The following is a 21,143-nucleotide window of genomic DNA, read 5'->3' on the forward strand; positions in this document are numbered from 1 at the left end:
CAGCCGAAAGAAGCATTTCATCCAGACTGTCTTCTCCCAATCGTAAAACATGGCGGGGGTTCTGTGTTGAACTGGGGTGCTATTTCTTGGAAATCTGCTGGGCCAATGATTTCCCTTCATGGAAGAATTAACAGCTGAGACAATTTAGGAATTTTGGGCGACCAAGTACATCCTATGGTTCAAGAACGGTTTCCGGAGGGGAATGCCATTTTTCAAGATGATAACGCCCCAATCCATACAGCTAGAATTGTTAAAGAATGGCACGAGGAACATTCTAATGAAGTTGAGCATCTCATCTGGCCACCACATTCCCCAGACCTCAACATTATTGAGCATTTATGGTCGTTATTAGAGATTCAGGTAAGTAGTCGATTTCCGCTGCCATCGTCTCTAAAAGAACTGGAGGGTGTTTTAACTGAAGAATGGGCTAAAATTCCTTTGTAAACAATTCACAATTTGTATGAATCAATACCTCAGAGAATTGAGGCTGTAATTGCCACAAAAGGTGGACCTAAACCATATTAAAATATATTTTGTTGATTTTATTATTAAATTGGCACTCATATCGTCACACGCCAAGCAGTGCAATTCAATGACAATAACTTTTTTCAATATCTAGGTGTGTGCATGTAAATACACATGTGAAGTGAAATCACCCCCCCCCCCCAAAAAAAATAAAAAAAAAATAAACAACTAATGTTATACACTTGCATGCCACCATTTGTGGGATCCTCATATCATTATGAGAATGAAAGTGTAAGGTAGCAAATCTTGCCCCTACTTACAAAACTGGTTCTTTTCTGTGAGTTTGTGTGTATGTCAAATTCGTCGATTCATTTGGTATGCATTACTGTTACTTGAGGATAAATGGCTTATGTTCAGAAAACTTTGCCTTTTCAATGCACAATTTAAACAACCTTTTTTTGGTTATTTTCTATTCAACTTTACTTTCTATGTATGAGACATTTGTAACTGAGGAGTTTGTAGGGGACTTAAGGCCCGATCCAGTTTACTTTTTCCCCTATGTTTTCTCTTAGTCACTATATATTTTCACATCTTATAAATAAATGTGCTTTAAGCCATCAGAAAGCAAGAAAATACTCAGAATTATTTTGACTTTTTTACCTACTTTCTGGTACTTTTTTAATTGAGTGCTAAAAAATTATCTCCATGGAGACAATTTGGGAGAAAAAGCAAATTGGATCAGGCCATATATGTCTTAAAATAAATTGTTCATAAATATTCATCTTCATTACTGACATTTACTTGTCAAAATCTTATTTTCTTCATAGTGTTTTCCTGTTTTTCATTTGTGTGTGTCTTTCTTGATTGAAGAACAATTGCCTCTTCATCTGCACTTACCACATCCCTACCACTAAATGCAGAGAACTAAAAATACATACTGTATTTTAATTTCTCATTGAGGATAATGATAATAATCCTAATGATGCTAATACGTGTAGAACACTTTTCTCCTGCCAGACTCAAAGCACTTGAGTTCTGCAGCCACAAATGACTAAATCACTAGTGTTAGTGAGTCTGCCCCAAAGATTCCTTACAAGGGATGAATGAAAACACCTCTGACAGTCTCACACTAATTTCCTTGAACTTCGGGTGGTACTGCAAGAAACTGCAACTTGTGGTTTTCCAGAAAATGACAGTTTAAGTGACAGCAGGTAAACAGGATGTATGCAAGATGGACAGCATACATAAGGCTGCATAAACTTTTTATGTGTGAACTCAGCCCACTAGCAGCAGTTTCTGCGATCAAAACTGCAGGAGACCACATTGCTAGCTTGAATCATAAACTGAATGATATATAGAATTAATGCCACCAATGTGTAATATTAGCATGGTGACTTTAGGTCTAAGGATGGAGGACCAAAGACAAAGTGTGGATCAGTGAGAGCAGTAGCAGTGTGTGCCCTCTGGTCAGCTATCAGCAGGGAGACTGCATTGGTAACCAGTGGTGCTTGCACATTTTTGCATCGAAAATGCTGTTTTCAATTGTGAAAAAATATTCACCAAAGTACATTGCATTGTTGCAAAATGATCAAAGGAAACAAATTTGTAAAAATTGCTTTATTGGCTTGGTATTTCCTCACCAATGGAAGTACCACTTGCAATGACCTCCTAAAATGCAGTAGCAATGGGAGTTGGTGGAGCATAAGCCAGTGGATGTGGAAGAAACAATGACGTTGTTGAACCTCCTTCAAGTGAATGCAATTTACTGGTCCCACTTTAGTTTGTGGTTCTTTAATGTGGGAAAGCATAGACGTTGTACTCAAATGTGATCCTCCTGCCTGTCCTCTGCGGACTGACCTTTGGCACAGAATGCAGAGTGCTATGCATTCATCATCAGCTTTCAGTGTGGAAAAGGCCCACATTGTAGAGGTGAAGAGCACGGAGTATCTCACTCTGTGCCTGGTTGTCCAGCTGTCGTTGGTGATGTGGATTTGGCTAGATTCCGAGAATCCCAATGCCCAGGAGACTCAGAAGCTTTCCATAACATGCCCATGTGTAACCAGTATAAAGGTTGCCAACTGGGAGAAATCCACCAGACACCAACGCCAGATAGTATAAAAAATGTTTTATTAGGACCAAAAAGAAGAGAAAATAGTAACAATTAGTCCAATAGAAACAATTCTCTCAACCAGTGAAAATTATCACAATATATAATCATCACTTCAACTTTCTTGAAATCTTCACTTGTCTTCATAGATAATCCAGTGAGAGCTAGGAAGGAACTCAAGGTTAAGCGAGTACAAACCAACATCATATCTCTGGTAAGTATATTTAGTTTTACACTAACAAATGATTCTGAAATACATTGTAGTCCTTCTATTTTATTTAGAGATTACCCAAATTAAATTTAATGAAAGGAAAAAAACAGAGCTATATTTATTTGTTTCCAGGGCCCAGTATTTAATTGTTTCCAGGGCCCATATTTAACACTCAATTTTTTGCTGATCAGCAAAATCCCTATGTTTCACCCACTTCAAAGTATCTCCCCAATCTTGCAATGTGGTCCTTGGGAATAATTCTGGATCTTTAATTATCAGTCTTTAATCCAGATTTACCATATTGGATAAATAAATGAATTAGATAGACCAAATAAACCAAATCAATAAATAGGTAAATAAATAAATAAATTAGACAGTTAATACTATTAATAAAGGAATACATTGGTTAATAAATTAATGAATAGATATATTAGTTAGGTTAAGGAATAAATAAATAAATAAATTAAAGCTCTCTTTTAATTTGATTAATAAATAAATGAATTGGTTAGTAAATTAATGAATAAATATATTAGATAGGTTAAGGAATAAATAAATAAATGGATAAAAACTCTCTCTCTTCCAGAAAAATTAACATTTTTTTTTCCTTAAAGGTGCATTCTGGAGACCAATACTCAAGGAGGAAACAACCACAAAAAAAGTGGGTATGATCAAAAAGAAAAAATATATAGTCTCTTCCTAAAATGAAATTCTTCTGTCAACTTGTATATATTCTTTCTCCACAGGATGATCCAGATGTCAGCTGTACAGTCTTTCAAAAGGTAACTAACCAATAACTTTTCTTTAAACTGGTAATTCCTTTGTATCAACCTTCTATTTTTTTCAGGCTTTAACAATAACCACTGAACCAACTGGACTATAGGTGAGTATCTTTCTCTCTAAAAAAAAAAAATAATTCTTGCCACTTTTCAGCAAATAGTTCATTTATTTATCATATCTCCACATATTTAGGACGCAGGCAGCGAAGGCCTTTATGGTCTATGTGGAAATAAGTACACGGCATCTGAGGCAATATCTCCTAGGTAACCACCTGAGATTGCTTTAGCAGACTGTAATTACCGCTTATATGCTAATGTACAGTCATAACAACACAGACAACTGCTGTTCAGTTGAACTGAGCCATATCAGCTCTGTGGAGTATGGGGAACTTTTCGGACAGAGGCCTTTACATTTAACACTATGTATATATTGACATCTTCTCACTTTCCACTTAGGGCTCATTCACACTGTGTGCTGCACTGTCAGTTTTGACGCAACGCACATAGTGTATGATCTACATGGCAACATGAAAGTCCATAGACTTTCATGTTACCATTCACATTACAGGTGTGCGTTCCCATGCGTTACGATGTAATACGATGTAACGCTTCTGGGAACATCTAATCGCACAACGCACACATTCTCCTGATTAGTTGGCTGCCAACGTCTGCGCTCCTAGCGCACCACAACGTGTATTCTATGCTTTGGTTGCACGATGGCTATGCATGCACGAACTCGCATTCGTGTATGCGCTCTGTAGTGTGAATGAGCCCTTAGTGATAGAATCTTGACCAGAGAGCATGGGACCAACTCACCATAAAACACACACAATATATATATATATATATATATATATATATATATATATATATATATATCAGTGCTGCTCATATACCCCTTTTCAAAATCCGGATTGGATTTGGATCTGGATACCCAGATATCCGATCCGGGTCGGATATCCGAGTTCAAACTTTTCTAATCCAAATCCGAATCAGATATCCGACCTCAGTATCCCGGGTATCCGGGCGGATTCGGACATCTGGATAGAAAAAGTGGAAGTGGCCTTTAAATTGCTTTAAAAAATTTTTTTTAGGGTAAATGAGGCATGTAGCACCATTATTTTTTAAAGGGAAACACTAATTGATGATGTGGGGACTTAAAATCCCCCCCCCCCCCAAATGGCTGTCAAATAACATCAGAACTAGGTTCCAGACAGCGGTCCAAAGTCCAATCGCACAACTTGGACATGGCAGTTTTCAGCCCAGTCACCTCCAAAAAATTACGCAACAATTGTGTTTCGGATTAAATATAGGTGGTATCAGCACAGCAGCAGTGGCCTGTGGCACCCTGGCGGTGGGAGCAGCAAAGGCAGCAGGAGCAGGGCAATGCAGCAGCAGCAGGTGTAACATCTGACAGGAGCATGCTGGACGTGGCACTTGGCAATGGAACATGGCACTTAGCAATTGGCACATGGCACTTGGCACTTAGAACTTTGCACTTGGCATGTGGCACTTTGCACTTGGCACTTTGCACTTTGCACGTTGCACTTTGCACGTGGCAGTTTGCACTTTGCACGTGGCACTTTGCACTTGGCACTTTGCACATGGCACTTTGCACGTGACAAGTGCCACGTGCCACATGCAAAGTGCCACATGCAAAGTGCAAAGTGCCACGTGCAAAGTGCCATGTGCCACGTGCCAAGTGCAAAGTGCCATGTGCCAAGTGCAAAGTGCTACATGCCAAGTGCAAAGTGCCACATGCCAAGTGCAAAGTGCCACATGCCAAGTGAAAAGTGGCACATGCAAAGTACCACGTGCCAAGTGCAAAGTGCCACGTGCCAAGTGCCAAGGTGCCACATGCAAAGTGCCACGTGCAAATTGCAAAGTGCCAAGTGCAAAGTGCCAAGTGCCAAGTGCCACTTACCAAGTGCCACATTACACGTGCCAAGTGCCAAGGGCCATGTGCCAAGTGCCAAGTGCCGAGTGACAGTCAGACAGTAGAGGAGAAGACACTAACTGTCACACTGGCACTGCTCACAGCACAGCAGTTCTGTAGTAAGCTAACACAGTAGTACTACTACTCTAACAACTACTAGCACTGTAGTACTGTCAGTACTGTACTGACAGTACTGTCAAAAACCTGAGCGGTTTTTGCCTTTTTCATGATTGCTAACTCAGTAAATCACCAGATTAAATTAAGCATATTACCCCTTCTCTGTCTTCTCTTCAGCATCTAGAACCACTTGTGGGAAGGTAGCTTCTGCCTCATGTGTCTTCTCAGGAGATTGTTGGGCTTCTGCAAACTATGAGCTTACAGCTCCTAACTTTATAGGGGCAGGATGCAATATGGCTGCCTAATCTGGAATTTCCCTGAATCCCAGGTTCTAATTGGCTAAAACTTAGTGCGTCAACTCGCTATCTTTGACATTTAAAATACCCATAACACTTTTTTGTTTTGAATACCTTAATCATAATATTATTGTTTATAAATTCCTTAATTACTGTATCTTGTGGGAATTAACATCATTTGGAGTGCTTGACATTTGATATAGGGTCATTTCTGACGCAGTTAATTAAAAATGGACGTCACCAGCCATCTTGTCTGCTGGTTTGCCCCAGACATTGAGACTAAACAATGTCATTCATGACGCATTTCTGATAAAGTGTTCTCTGCTAATTATGTTGGAATGTCTTGGTACTTTCCCAGACATAAGATTGGTCAGGTTGACACTGTACACAGACCTGTAAGAGCCTTCAGCAATTTAAGGCTTACTGAAGCATACAGGGCTTCTAATATACTTATTTAAATATAAAGCTTATTATATAATTCTTCTTAAAACAATGACTCATATAAGAAATAATTGCATATTAAATCTTAATAATATAAAATCATGTTTTATGTATTTGTCTTTCTGATTGATAAATATATAATTTCAACCGGCAGAGGTCAGCATTTCATAACAAATAACAACCAATATTAATAATATTATTTATACGACTATAAAACCGCCAGGTGGCATCATTTGTCCTAAATACGGGACAAAACAAAAACCTTGGAACTTATTATAGACATTTCAAAGAACAATTATAGTCTAAACAACTTTGTGGAAAACAGCGAATGTATTTTGAAACTTTCACTGCAGAACTTAGCTTTTTAACTGTAATTCAAAGTATTTAAACTATATTATCTAGGGTTTAACAATAATTATTTCTTTCTTTAGAAGGACTGTATTGCATATACTTAATATTAATATTTAAAGCAATAATATCTATGTGTATTAATTAAGAAAATGTGCATTTATAATTGTTGCAGTAATGTTAATTTTAAACTAGCATTATGTCTTACACATACTGTGCAGTCTAACCTTGACATTAACAAAGAATGTTTTGGCTTCTTGTAACCAGTACATCAACAATCTTCCAGCTTGCAAGCATATATATATATATATATATATATATATACATATATATATATATATATATATATATATATATATACATATATATATATATATATATATATATATATATATATATATATATATATATATATATATATACATATATATATATATATATATATATATATATATATATATATATATATATATATATATATATATATATATATATATATATATACATACATACATACATACATACATACATACATACATACATACATACATACATACATACATACATACATACATACATACATACATACATACATACATACATATATATATATATATATATATATATATATATATATATATATATACATACATACATACATACATACATACATACATACATACATACATACATACATACATACATACATACATACATACATATATATATATATATATATATATATATATATATATATATATATATATATATATATATATATATATATATATATACATATATATATATACATATATATATATACATATATATATATATATATATATATATATATATATATACATATATATATATACATATATATATATATACATATATATATATATACATATATATATATATACATATATATATATATATATATATATATATATATATATATATATATATATATATATATATATATATATACATATATATATATATATATATATATATATATATATAGTTCCAAAAGAAAAATGAATACAGAATGCTATTGGCAGACAGGCAATTAGAGAATCTCAGTCTCTTCTTTCACCTTTTCTAACTTTCAGCTCAAATTCATTAGCAGATTCAGTTTATAACAAATTATAAATATATTTCCCACTCTCTATATCATGGCCTGGTGCAGATAAGGATTATACTCATCCCTCCAGAAACTTTAGTGCAGGCCTCCTGTCTTCTGTCCTTGTTTATGACCTCTTTAAACAATAATGTCTCTCTCTCTAGGCCTTTCAAGCGCTCTAGGTGGCGTCTGGTTGCTGCAGAGGAGATCCCCATATGTCCACTTGCTCTCTCGTTCAATTATGCGGGTGTCTAACTCCAGACGGTCCCTGCATCTCCAGCCGTGTCCTCTCTTCTTCCTCACGTCGCCGCAACTGTGCCACCACCTCAAAGAGAACTGGATAAAACCAGTTCTCTCCAACGGTTCCCCTCGCGCCGCTCAATCCCCTCTCCTCGCGCCCTCAGCACGAGCGCCCCCCCTTTCCTTCCAGAAACTTCCCCGCTGCACGTTCTTTGTTGCCTAGCAACCTGAAGAGAGTGCACGTCACACACTTGTATGCGCTCTCTTCCACTCCCCTGCAGCCACCAACATTCTGTCTGTATCAATCTGAGCCAGCAGCACACACAATCTGCTGCTGCTCAGAGAAATGAGAAAAAAAAAGACCACAAACAAATACACCCTCCAGAACACTCCCTTGTCAGGCTACAATTGTAGCACAGGCACAGTGGTGTAGGAAAAGTAATGCCTGCTTGGTTTATTCTAATACCGCTGTTGGCACAAGCCATTGGGTCATGGAAAGGATTGCATTAAATTTCTTGCGTTAATGTGTACATCAACCAGTGTGTGCAATTGTCTTAACAATAAAATTATAAATGCACAAATATATTAAATTTCAGTTTAACTGGGATGCAAGTGGAGATGTAACCAGTGATAATAATAATAATGATCATTATTGTTATTCATCAGTAGGATAATAATAATAATCAGCTAATTATGATTACACAAAAAGTTGAGTTAATCTTCGCAAATACGCCTATACATAATTACAAATTGCTATTTCAATTGATTTTTGTATAATCACTCGTAATTTTGCATTCATTTTCATGTAATTTTCGCATCATTGCATGCCAACTTTGGCAGTGAATAGCAAAGCCTGCATACATGCTATTGCCACCAGAATTGCTACATATATTAAGAAGAATAGTGGGTACAAGTCATATTTTTTTTTAAACTTTGTAACTGTTGAAAAAAAATTGATTTAAAAATGCAAAGAAAAATATTTTTTAAATTTAGAAAAATTACACTTTAAAAAACATTTTTCTTTACATTTTTAAAATCGATTTTCTCAAAAACGACCAGGTCTTTTTGAAAAAAATGTATTGGAGCTTTGATATTAACCACTAAAATTAGCACAAAAGTACATGAAAATTACGCAAAAATTTACACAAAATTAAGAATTATTTCACACTATGATTACTATGTGTAATTGCGAATTACGATGCAAAATTATGCATAGGCGTAATTTCTGCTCATCAATAGATGTAACAATGGAATTAAGTAACATTTTATTGGGAAGGACAATTGACACAATACAGTAATAGTAAAAGCTGTACTCAGTGGACTTCCGGTTCCGGCGCCCGGGTGATGGGAGTGTGAGCAAGAAGCTCCGCATGCCGTGACACTCTCCAAAGGCTGCACGCCCCACAAAGCGCCCCCAATCTGCCCACCAGAGCTGCAGGACAAAGCCCCGACATCCCCGCTGATGGACCGTTACCTGCTGCGGTCGGCACCTCGGAAGACCCAGCACATGGAGGAGGAGGCCGGCAAGATGGCCGCTGGGACATCCCCAGCACATGAGACACAGAGCCAGTCTCCGGAGTGGGAAGCCTCCCCGCAGCGGGCCGCGAACTGGGAGGCAGAAGAAACATCCCTTTCGCAGCAGACAGGTGAGGGAGGTGGGCTCACTGGGCTGTCATTAGACTATAAGATGCTGGCAACAGAGGTGGCAAGGCAGCTTGCTCCTGAGCTGCAGATGACATTGCAGGCCACTCTGGATAAATCAATACAGGACATACACAACAAGTTGCAGGATCATAATAAAAGGCTGGACCAGGCTGAACACAGAATCCAGGCCATAGAGGACGAGGGGGCTAAAGAGAGCAAGAAATACACAAAACTACTCAAGGAAAACAAGCAATTCCGTGATAAGCTGCAAGATCTTGAAAATCGCTCACGGCGAAACAATTTAAGGGTAGTGGGTCTGCCAGAGAGCATAGCAACCACTGCTTTACGTGAACTATGCATGACTACATTACCAAAAATGCTGGGCTTTAAAAGGCCCCTGAAAGTCGAGCGTGCTCATAGAGTTGGTCCTCCACGAGCAGATACCGATACCCGACCCCCTCGACTAGTCCTTGCTAGATACCTGGACTATGCGGAAAAAACTGATCTTTTGCGGGCCTTCCGGGACCTTGGACATCCGATCGATTATCAAGGGGCCAAAATACGTCTCTTTAATGACTTTTCGGTGGAGGTCTCTAAAAAACGCCAGTTGTTCAATCCTGCATGTGCAAAATGTATAGAAAAGAACTGGAAATTTGCCTTACAATATCCAGCTATTCTGCGGATCACCGATAACACTAATACTACCCATATATTTACAGCGCCAACCGAAGCAATGTCCTTTTTGAACAATAACTCTGATACAAGTGTTGGCTAGTATTTATTGAGCTTGGTGGTTTTTACACAAGTTGGGCAGTAGGGGGTGCTGTTGTACAATGAACAGAAATGCAAGCACTATAACTAGTCTAGACAAAAGGTTTTGAGTTTTTCTAGGTAGTAGGCCTATGCATTTTAAACCCTTTCTGTCCTAGGTGTTTCTACTATTGTTAATACTAATTAAAAGCCTTAAGAGGGGGAGGTTCTCGGACTTGGAGCTGTGAGGGGTGGTCGTCATCCGGGGAAAAAGTGAAGTCATGAACAAATGTTTAACTTGTTATGTTTTTCTTTTTTTTATGATACTCTTTCTCTATAGCTGTTTACTCTCTCTCAAAATGCAAGGCAATAGACCCCTTAAGGGTCTAAGGTCAAAAAAGAGAAAGGAAGAGAAATTTGGGGTTGTTTGTGAGGTATTGGTCATCTCTGGTTCTCTCCGTTTAAAGCTATCTCTAAAACTAGGTTATAGCATCATAAGGCATAACTTTTTCCTGAAATGTCTCTGTGTATAACCTCTTGGAATGTAAAGGGGCTTCGTTCCCCAGGTAAACGGTCTATAGTTTTACGCCACTTGAAGAAGTTGAAGTCAGACATAGCCTTCCTTCAGGAATGTCACTTATCCTTTGATCAGTTTAAATTCATGAAGAAATCATGGGTAGGTCAGGTATACGGGTCGTCTGCCAAAGGCCGTAAAGCTGGGGTTCTTATCTTATTGCACAAAAATCTGCAAGGAGAAATTTCAGATGTAACCTCAGATGAAGAAGGCCGCTGGGTAAAACTCCAGTTAACCTTAGCAGGAGAAGCTATTACATTATTCAATGTTTATGCACCTACTGAGGAAGACAAACCCTTTTTCACCTCTTTATTGTCAGCCACATTGTCCCCAGGCCCAGTTAAGATAATACAAGGAGGAGACTTTAATGCCCTCGCTAATGTTCGTGAGGACAGGTCTTCAAAACTCCATCCTAGTCTTTTAACGCTATCCAAGTCAGCACTATTTCAAGATTTTCTACAATCATCCACTCTAAATGATAGCTGGAGGCTGCTTCATCCTGATGGAGAGGAATTCTCTTTCCATTCAGCACCACATAATGCCTGGTCAAGATTAGATTACTTCCTTGTTTCCCCACAGGCCATGTCACAAGTCATCAAGTCCACCATCTCTGACCTGGTCATATCAGACCACGCACCGATCCAAGTTGAATTCCCCAATAATTCCTAGAGGGACAGACATTATTTGGAAGTTTCCCTCTTACCTTTATGAGGATGAGGGATTTGCCCAGCTTCTACTTAATTGGTGGTGGGAGTATAAAGAGGAAAATAAAGAACATGTCAAAGATGCCTTCCTATTCTGGGAGGCGGCCAAGCCTACCATTAGGGGGAAAATTATTACTTACATTGCGGGAAAACGCAAGCAATTTCATGAAGCATATACCAAATCCCTGAACGAGTTACGTATGGCACATAAAGTATACCTAGAGAGTCCAACTCCAGAGTCCAGGATGAGGTGGCTAAAGGCTAAATCTATTTCAGACGCAAATTTTAAAAGCAGCGAAATGTACCGGTACGTAAAATCGTACAAAGATCTATACGATTATAAATTTAGTAACAAAATGAGCACCCTATTGTCAAAATTGGCCAAGCCCCCTTACCAATCAACTGTGATTGCATCGCTGCGCTCCCCCTCAGGCCATATCATAAATAATCCCAAGGAAATAAACTCTTGCTTTTGCGATTTCTATAACTCCCTATATACAAATTCAGCTGGTGGAGGATCATTAGAGCAAAGACTAGCTCTATTGGATAAAATATCACTTCCCATACTCTCTGATGACGAGCTGTCCGAGCTGAATGCTCCAATTACGGAGGGGGAGATCAGTGATGCCATAAAGCAGTTAAAAAACAGGAAATCCCCAGGCCCAGATGGGTTTACCCCTGAATTTTATAAGCTTTTGCATCTGGAATTGATTCCCTACTTAAAATCCCTATTCAATAAAATTCTAAAAGAAGGAAAATATCCAAATTTTGCAAATGTGGCCTATATAAAACTCCTTCTTAAACCAGGAAAGGATCCTATGCTACCTAGCTCCTATCGACCAATTTCCTTGATCAACCAAGATTTAAAGCTACTCTTTAAAATTATAGCAGATCGGCTTGCAAATATATTACCTAGGTTGATTGATGAAAATCAAGTAGGTTTCATACGCAACCGATCGGCAGCAGCCAACATACGCAAACTTTTGCTGGTACAAGACCATGTAAAGGCCTACCCTAAGTCATGCAAAAATAGTGCAATTTTTTTAATAGACGCCGAAAAGGCATTCGATAATGTAGATTGGGGATGGCTAGATCTAGTATTGGACAAAATGGGCTTTGATGGGTCAATACGCAAATTGATTACGGCAACGCATACTGCCCCGGGAGCAAGGATCTATACCCCAGGTTTTCTATCTAATACTATATCCTTGGAAAAGGGGACCCGTCAAGGATGTCCGCTATCACCTTTATTATTCAATTTGGCATTAGAACCAATGGCTAGGTTATTAGCAGTAGAAAATGAAGGAATAGATATTGGGGGGGGCTAAGGTGACACAAGCTTTGTTTGCAGTGGACGTACTTTTATTTATGAATGACCCCAACACCCAGTTACCTCGGGTACTTAAAGTGATACAAGAGATCGGGATCCATAGTGGTTTTAAAATAAACGTTGCAAAGAGCGAGTTAATGTTTCTCTCCTCTTCAGCACCTTTAATTGACAAAACTCAAATACCAGTAAAGGTTTGTACACAAGTCACCTACTTGGGAATAAAGTTCCATAAAGACACCAGTCAACTTTATGCGTTAAATTATCAACCCCTCATCTCGGATATCAAAAGGCAGTTGCTAAGTTGGGAGACATTACCTATAAATCTTATGGGCAGAGCGGTCCTAATAAAAACAGTTAGTTTTGGAAGATTACTTTATCCTCTACAAACACTACCGCTGTTATTAAAACATACAGATGTACAAATTCTAAATAGAGCCTTTTCAAACTTTCTATGGAAACGTAGGAAGGTAAGAATTGCACTTACCAAGCTTCACCTTCCAAAAGAGTGGGGTGGACTAGCTATCCCTAATATTCGTCGATATAATCTAGCTTGTCTAACCCGAAATATAAGAGATTGGATAAATGGCACTAGTTTTTATTCAAATTATACCCTTGAATCGTCCTTTGCAGAGCCATGGGATTTGGCAGGGCTATTGCACACCCCACTAATAAATTTCCCTCCTAAACTTAAATCAAGCAGAACAGTTAGGGACACAGCAATAGCTTGGAAAGAAATTTGTAAATTATTTCAGGTACCTTACCGTGTGTCTAAATATATGCCTATATGGGGCCTTCCTGGGTTTCAGGCCAGTATTGCACATAGAGGTTTCTTGAATTGGCAAGAAAAAGGGATAAAGAGACTTGGGAATATCATCGACCTGAGAAAAAATAGACTGATGTCCTTCCTAGAGATTCGCTCAAAATATAATATTCCTAGACACCACTTTTTATACTTTGGTCAACTCCAGTCATATGTCCGGGAGGAGGGAGGCAAATCACCGCTGATTTATTCCCTAAATGACCTCGATAAGTTCCTTTCCCCACAAACTCCTAGGCTATCCTTATCAGTAATACAATCAAATTTACAACAGATTCGTATCACCACGAAAGCTACCAATAACTTGACAAGGTGGTCGAGGGATATACCGGGGGAGGACATAACAAGAAAATTTTTGGAGGGGTACCGTGTGGCCCACAAATTGATATTATGGGAAAATTGGAGAGAATCTCAATTAAAACTTATCCATAGAGCCATATATGCGTTCAACATAAAATATAAAATCCCCCCCCCCTCATTTTTCCCCAGTATGCCCCAAATGTACTTGTCCAGAGGATCTGTTCCATTGCCTATGGACATGTCCAGTAGTCTCAACCTTCTGGACAAAGATAGTGAATTTTACGGAAACAATCTGTAGAACTAGAATGGAACGTGATCCCCTCTTGATGTTGTTCCACTATCACTCATCTCAACCTTCTTCCTCGGGGAATCCCTCAACGCCCCAAGCCCCCATATCCAAACTAGCACATTTAATATTAATGGCGGCCCGAAAGGTGATTCTCAACAAATGGATTTATCCTAGTGCTCCTACAGTATGGGATGTTAAGGAGGAACTCATTCATCTATTTAGGGTGAATTGGCTAGATGCTTTAATGCATAAAGATAAAAAAACTAAATCATTCTTCAAAACGTGGAGACAGTTTATGCTGAAATCCTTTACCAAGGAAGAACTTAAAGAGCTAGTGTCCCCTTTTAAAGATACTAAATGGTACCTAACAAAGCAATTAATAGGAACACTAGGGAGGTTAGAGATAACACAAGATTAATCCTACCAGTTAATAGGACAATCGGAGATGACATGGGAGGGGGGAAGGTGGGGAGGGTTGGGAGGGTCGGTGGTTGAAAGGGCTTTGGCCGAAATGTTCCCCTTATCCTAACAAGAGAGACATAGTATGAAACAAGTAATTATGCTTTATTTGCAAACCTTATTGTGAGGAAACGCGGAGGAGCCGCCGTCTCTCACAGTGAGGCGGCTGTTTCCGCGTTCAGCAGCGCGTCACAACGCGAAAAAACCGCCGCATGCCGCTTAGGCAGAGCGGCGGAATCCGCATTGGTAACGGCGGAATCCGCAGCAGAGGCGGCCCCCGCACTAGATACATTGCATGACAGTACTGGTGTGGCTGGGACTGATAGTCCACCAAGATTCAGACTTACACGCGCGCGAGCACAGAGGCAGAGTTTAAATAGCTGTTAGAAGGGAGTCGGCTGACCAGCTGGGTCAGCTGACAAATTCCACTGCTCCCATTGGACCAGCAATTAGGGAGGTCCTGGAAAGGTCCTAGAGTATATATACTGCTGGTTGTTCACTTGCTCTTTGTCTGGCGTGCGATCACTTATGTGGAAGCACCCAGATCCGTAGTCAGATCCGCAAGTGTGCCGGGACCAGCTGGAGCTGTAATCCTACACTTAGCTAGATTTTGTTTGATAGCTAAAGTACTAGTTTGATTGTGATTATCTGTTATGACTTCCTGCCTGCCTTGACTACCCTTTTGAACTCTGATCTTGTACCTCGATATTTTTGATACTCTGTTGCCGAACCCCGGCTCGTTCCTTGACTCTGCTTCTGCCTCCTGGTTTTGTACCCCGATATTTCTGATACCCCGTTGCTGAACCCTGCCTGTACTTTGACTCCGCCTTTGCCTCCTGATCTTGTACTTTATCTGTCCGTGTGTGTACGACCTGGCTTGTCCGACCTCGAGAACCGACCTTACTGTTAGAGGCGGTTCCTCATTCTGTTAAGTGACCCTTCCGCCAGAGGGTTACTTTCAGTATATCCTTCCCGCTGGCAGCCTGACTCCTCCCGCCTTGGAGAGCTCAGGTTTGCGGAAGGAATCTGTGCAGCTCTCCTTACTGCACTGAGGCCAGTCCTCAAAGTGTTACAGTTACACCAAACACTACACTCTACTTAAGTGAACAGAGGTTAGCTAGTATATCGGATTATCAGTGATACTGCAGATCACGTATAATCTGGTATACATCTGTATTTCCTGTGATACTGCAGATCACTGGTAATCAGATCCTCTCTGTGCTTCACCGATCGTTACACTTATACTGTGTCTTTACAATAAGGAAGTGTGATTATTGTATTTCTTTTGTTATTGAGGTTTGACTATGTTGTACTCCTGCAACATGCTCTTATCATTGATGGTCAAAGAAAATTCAAATAAAGTTTGTTGTAAAAAAAAAAAAAAAGCTGTACTCAGCCTGTATTGATTGTTCTTCATGTTGGTGTAGAAGTAGCTAGTGGAACAATGTCCTATACTGAGTGAGCACTAAACAGCAGTGAAGAAATGCGGTCGTTTATTCTCCTCACAGTCAGTATGGAAAAGCTGCAAACAACATACAAGCTGCATTGTGGAAGAGGATTACAGATGCCACAGTTCTAGACTATCTGAATGTACAATGAGGTGCTGACTGACTGTGTGTTCAGTTCTTGCCGCAATACAATTCAGTTTAGCAACTGAGCTGACAATGCTGCCCAGCAGTAACGGTAATGATTCCTTTCTAACCACTTATGCATCCACAAAATTATGCACTGAACAGTCCTACACAATCTACTCACCTTTTCACTCTGGCCTAATCACCCTCACTTGTGCTCTAAACCCGCAGCTGAACTCTGGTCCCCTACCTTTTGTGTCCCTACCTCTCCCTTTAGATTGTAAGCCTTTGGCAGGGCCCCCTTCCTTGTGTCTCCTGCCTCTTCACGGAACTCCATTATTACCGTACACCCATCCTATAGATCTGAGTGAACTCTGGAGTGAACTTGACTTGCCTAATCTCCATGCGCCTATCCAGTGACTGACTAAGCATTACCTTGTACTCATGCTGTGCTGCATGATCTGGTTTGCATGTATTCCTGTATTGTCTTATTGCTGTATGTCACCCCTAAATATTGTCTGTAACCTTAACTAATGTCCAGCGCTGCGTAATATGTTGGCGCTTTATAAATACAATACATAAATAAATAATACACAGAACTGTGCAGCTGAAACTGACCTAACTACACTCCTAACCTCTCAATCCAATACCTTCCCATCTTCTCCCCTGTATATGTCTGTCTGTGGTGGGATCTTTTGTGATTGGCTGCTGGGCCATGCTGTGGATCCAGGAAGCAAATGACTTGTTCTAGTAGATTCCTATTCTGCACTTCCTGACAAAATTTGGCACTGTTACTGCCATTAGTTTTTGCCCAGCGTAATAACGACCACATCGTGAAACACCGGGCCTTCCTCGCTAAAACGTTTGGTAAGTAATAAAGGCCCAATTCACTGTGAAATTAAACTTGGTAATCTCACTTGCTCATCACTACACCTTTACTATGGGTTTAAACCGTTGAAGGTGGTACACTATCCAGTTCCCCATGCTTATTAGTCTACAGAAATAGACCAGAGGGCATTCCCTTTGAATTTGTGAAGAAAGTTGCAAGTACCTCCCTTGGTTCATTGATCTAAACCAATTAGAACTAGGAGTAGGAAATTATCAAATGCCATTTCAAAGGTTCATGTAATCTAGCAGCAGAGGTGTGAACATTATGTACAAGGGCATTACAGTTCAGTCTTCAGACAACCAAGATAAACAGAGGTGAAAAAAAGAAGAATATACATAAATAAAAGAAGAAACTTAGAAACTCAGACATACAGTGGGATGCGAAAATTTGGGCAACCTTGTTAATCGTCATGGTTTTCCTGTATACATCGTTGGTTGTTACGATAAAAAATGTCAGTTAAATATATCATATAGGAAACACACACAATGTAGAAGGTAATGGAGCACAGCATGTGCTCCATTACCTTCTACATTGGATTTCTACAGCACATTACGTGAGCACCCACCATAAAAGTCCAGGATGGAGGAAACCAATCTGGATGCACTTACCTTTTCTTACTCGCCAGAGGAAGCTTCAAGGATTGTTTCAGAAATATCTTTTGAAGTTTTGTTCGTTAATATGGCTGATGAAAAAGTTATATATAAATACAAACTCAGGGATATGCAAAGGTACAAAAGCGATCTTTATTGGGAAATCAGTGAAAAAACGTCCTACATACACTAAATAAAACCATTTAAAAATGAAGGGTAGAGCGCTCCACCTATATCACAAGCACAGCACATACCATACACTCACTCCCCACGCCGGTACCGGCATTCACACACGATCGGATTCTTTGTGGCGACAGGGAGAGATAGGCATATCTGCTGTGAAGTGGCTGCACATATGTGACTAATAACTGCTGAGCCAGTACAGGAACAATCTCACCAGCTTCCGACGAACTGTAGCCGCATGTATCTTCACCTGGAAGAGCCAGGACTTCACTCCTGCGCTCAGTTAACCCTGCTGGATATGACACCAGATCAATAGCGTTTACCAAACAGTCTCTATAATGGAGATCCTCAGGTCCATCCGTGTGCACACATCCAGAACGGCAGCAGATAAGCCGTATCCACCAAAATTCCACGGGGTGTAGCCCCACCCACCGATGCGTTGCACCCGCCCTCTGCGAGCTTCAACTGGGTGTGCATGACGGGGAAGGACGTAATTTCCTTATATGTATTTCGGCTTAATCTCGCAGGACAGGCAACCAGCAGTGGGCTGGGGTTTCAGAGAACACAACTCTGACCCCTCTTCTCTGCATTAACCCATGCAGTCTGCTCAATCCCCATAGCCCTGCCCAGCCTTGTATACATCATCAGATCAGCCAAAGGAGGATATACCAACCACCTATAATCATCTGAACATATGCATCCATAGGTAGGGGTCACACCACATACATTAAAGATATATCTAGTTAAGCGGTTTTTCCCTTATTAAATCAGGGTTATTTTCACAGAAATGGAACAAAGTCCAAATCACTGTTAAGGCCAGCTAGTTCAAGGGAATTCAAGACATATATCCAATGAGATTCTTTTTGAAGAAGTGCCTTCTCCCTGTCACCCCCCCCCCCTTCCATTATCCAGCAACTTATATATCATCTTAATGTTTAGGCCTCTCGGGTTCCCCTTATGTTTTTCCCCAAAATACTCAGCCACATTGTAATGGCTCAGCAGTTATTAGTCACATATGTGCAGCCACTTCACAGCAGATGTGCTGATCTCTCCCTGTCGCCACTGTCGTGAATGCCGGGACCAGTGTGGGGAGTGAGTGTATGGTATGTGCTATGCTTGTGATATAGGTGGAGAGCTCTACCCTTCATGTTTAAATGGTTTTATTTAGTGTATGTAGGACGTTTTTTCACTGATTTCCCAATAAAGATTTTGGTTTACGTCACTCCTGTAATTTTTACAGTTTAAGGGTGCATTACACGTGGTTGAGTTTGTGCAATTCTATTATTTTTCTTTAATGAAAAGGCTATCCAAAAGCAGATTTTAAGAGTGGCCAAAGCACATATCAATTTAAAGCTGCATGCCAAAATCTTGATAGAATATTGCAGACTGGGACGTATACCACGAGGTATGAGATCTAACGTATCACCGATAATGTTCCCGAATGACCAGAAGTTCTGTCACACATAGACCTTAATATGGAACAAGGCGTTGTTTGATGCTATGTTGCTCACCATACAGAGGATACAGGAAGAATGACCGAAACTAACTAAACAGAGAATAGATTTGAAAGCAAAATTGCAAGAACATATCTCTCCAGAGGCATAGCAAATATTTTTGCACGAATGTATGACTCATCTTGAAACACACCAAAAAAACATTGACGCTATTAAACGGGAAAAATTTCACCATGATGAAAATGACTACACTTCTGATTATATTTATAATTGACAGAGACCGGCACACAAGCCAAGACCCAAACCTCGACGTGGACCGAAGGTACCTTGTGACCCTAATGCTAAGAGTGGTGCTTCCCAAGATTATTTGGATTTTTCCAGCTCGTCCCAGGGAGCAATGTCCGACAATCCCTCCAGTTCAGAAGGAGGCGGAGGGGTGGCAGGAGGAGACAACAGCATAAGACAATCATTACGTCCACTATGCGACAAACTGTACCAGAGGAGATTATTGTAGTTAATATCTCTTCAGTGTCTCGGACTCCAACACAACTGTCTGTCCTCAATTATGGACTTTCTTTTGCGCCAACTTATAACCCTGATCCTCTGGAAATTGACATGGATTTACAACATTTTTTCGCTCCCTTAAATTGAAATATTATTTTTCGCTACCTCGAGAATTTGGGAATGCCCCGCGAGATGTCTTTGATGACCAATTACAGTTACGAGATACAAACCTTCGACTCAAAAGTCGGTTTCAACCAACATCATGTCAGATCATTGATCTATGTATTAAAAAGGTACAACAGGATATTGATCTATTGATGCGTAGAGGCACTATATCGAGACTAACTATAAGATACAATCTATACAAGGAGGAACGATTGGCTCTTAATGAGCTGCAAAACAAATCTTTGTTAACAATAAAGCCAGCGGACAAAGGTGGAGCAGTTGTTGTGATGGACACTTCCATGTATTGGGCTGAAATATTACAATTACTTTAAGATGAACTGACATACATACCACTGGATCAGGATCCACTTGAAGAAATACAATCAAAAATTCTAGCTGTAGTTACATCGGCAGCATGTGGAGGATGACCCTATCACCCCGGTCATGTACATTTGTCCTAAAATTCATAAAAGGCTAGATAATCCCCCAGGGCTCCCCATAGTGGCCGGTATTAACTCTCCCTGTATTTTCTCCCCTCACAAAATATCTAGATCAAGTACTAAGACCATATGTTGTATCTCAAAAGTCCTACTTACGTGACACCAAAATGTTCCTGAATTTTATTCAGGATGTGAATGATATTGATGATTGTATACTTGTCACTCTAGATGTAGAGAGCTTATATACCTCAATACCTCATCAAGGAGGTATTAAGGCTGTGAGATTTATGTTAGAAACTGCTTCAGATTTTTCTTCTGATCAGATTGATTTTCTCTGTGCATTGTTAGAGATAGTATTGAGAGGTAACCATTTCAGATTTGATGATCAATTTTATATGCAAATGAGGGGCACTGCCA

The 21,143-nt window shown here is 39.6% G+C and overlaps 2 long non-coding RNA genes across 2 annotated transcripts in view; one reads left to right on the forward strand and one right to left on the reverse strand.

Moving 5' to 3' along the window:
- The window catches only part of LOC137544488 (uncharacterized), a 227,131-nt gene that overhangs the window by 138,485 nt on the left and 67,503 nt on the right, over positions 1-21,143 (reverse strand). The window lies entirely within an intron of this gene.
- The window catches only part of LOC137544486 (uncharacterized), an 81,845-nt gene that overhangs the window by 44,491 nt on the left and 16,211 nt on the right, over positions 1-21,143 (forward strand). The window contains exons 2-4 of the long non-coding RNA XR_011025878.1: positions 2,722-2,786; positions 3,395-3,441; positions 3,527-3,562. This is a non-coding gene — a long non-coding RNA (uncharacterized lncRNA). The remainder of the gene's footprint in view (positions 1-2,721; positions 2,787-3,394; positions 3,442-3,526; positions 3,563-21,143) is intronic.

Source organism: Hyperolius riggenbachi, chromosome 2, assembly GCF_040937935.1.
Source record: "Hyperolius riggenbachi isolate aHypRig1 chromosome 2, aHypRig1.pri, whole genome shotgun sequence".
NCBI lineage: Eukaryota > Metazoa > Chordata > Amphibia > Anura > Hyperoliidae > Hyperolius > Hyperolius riggenbachi.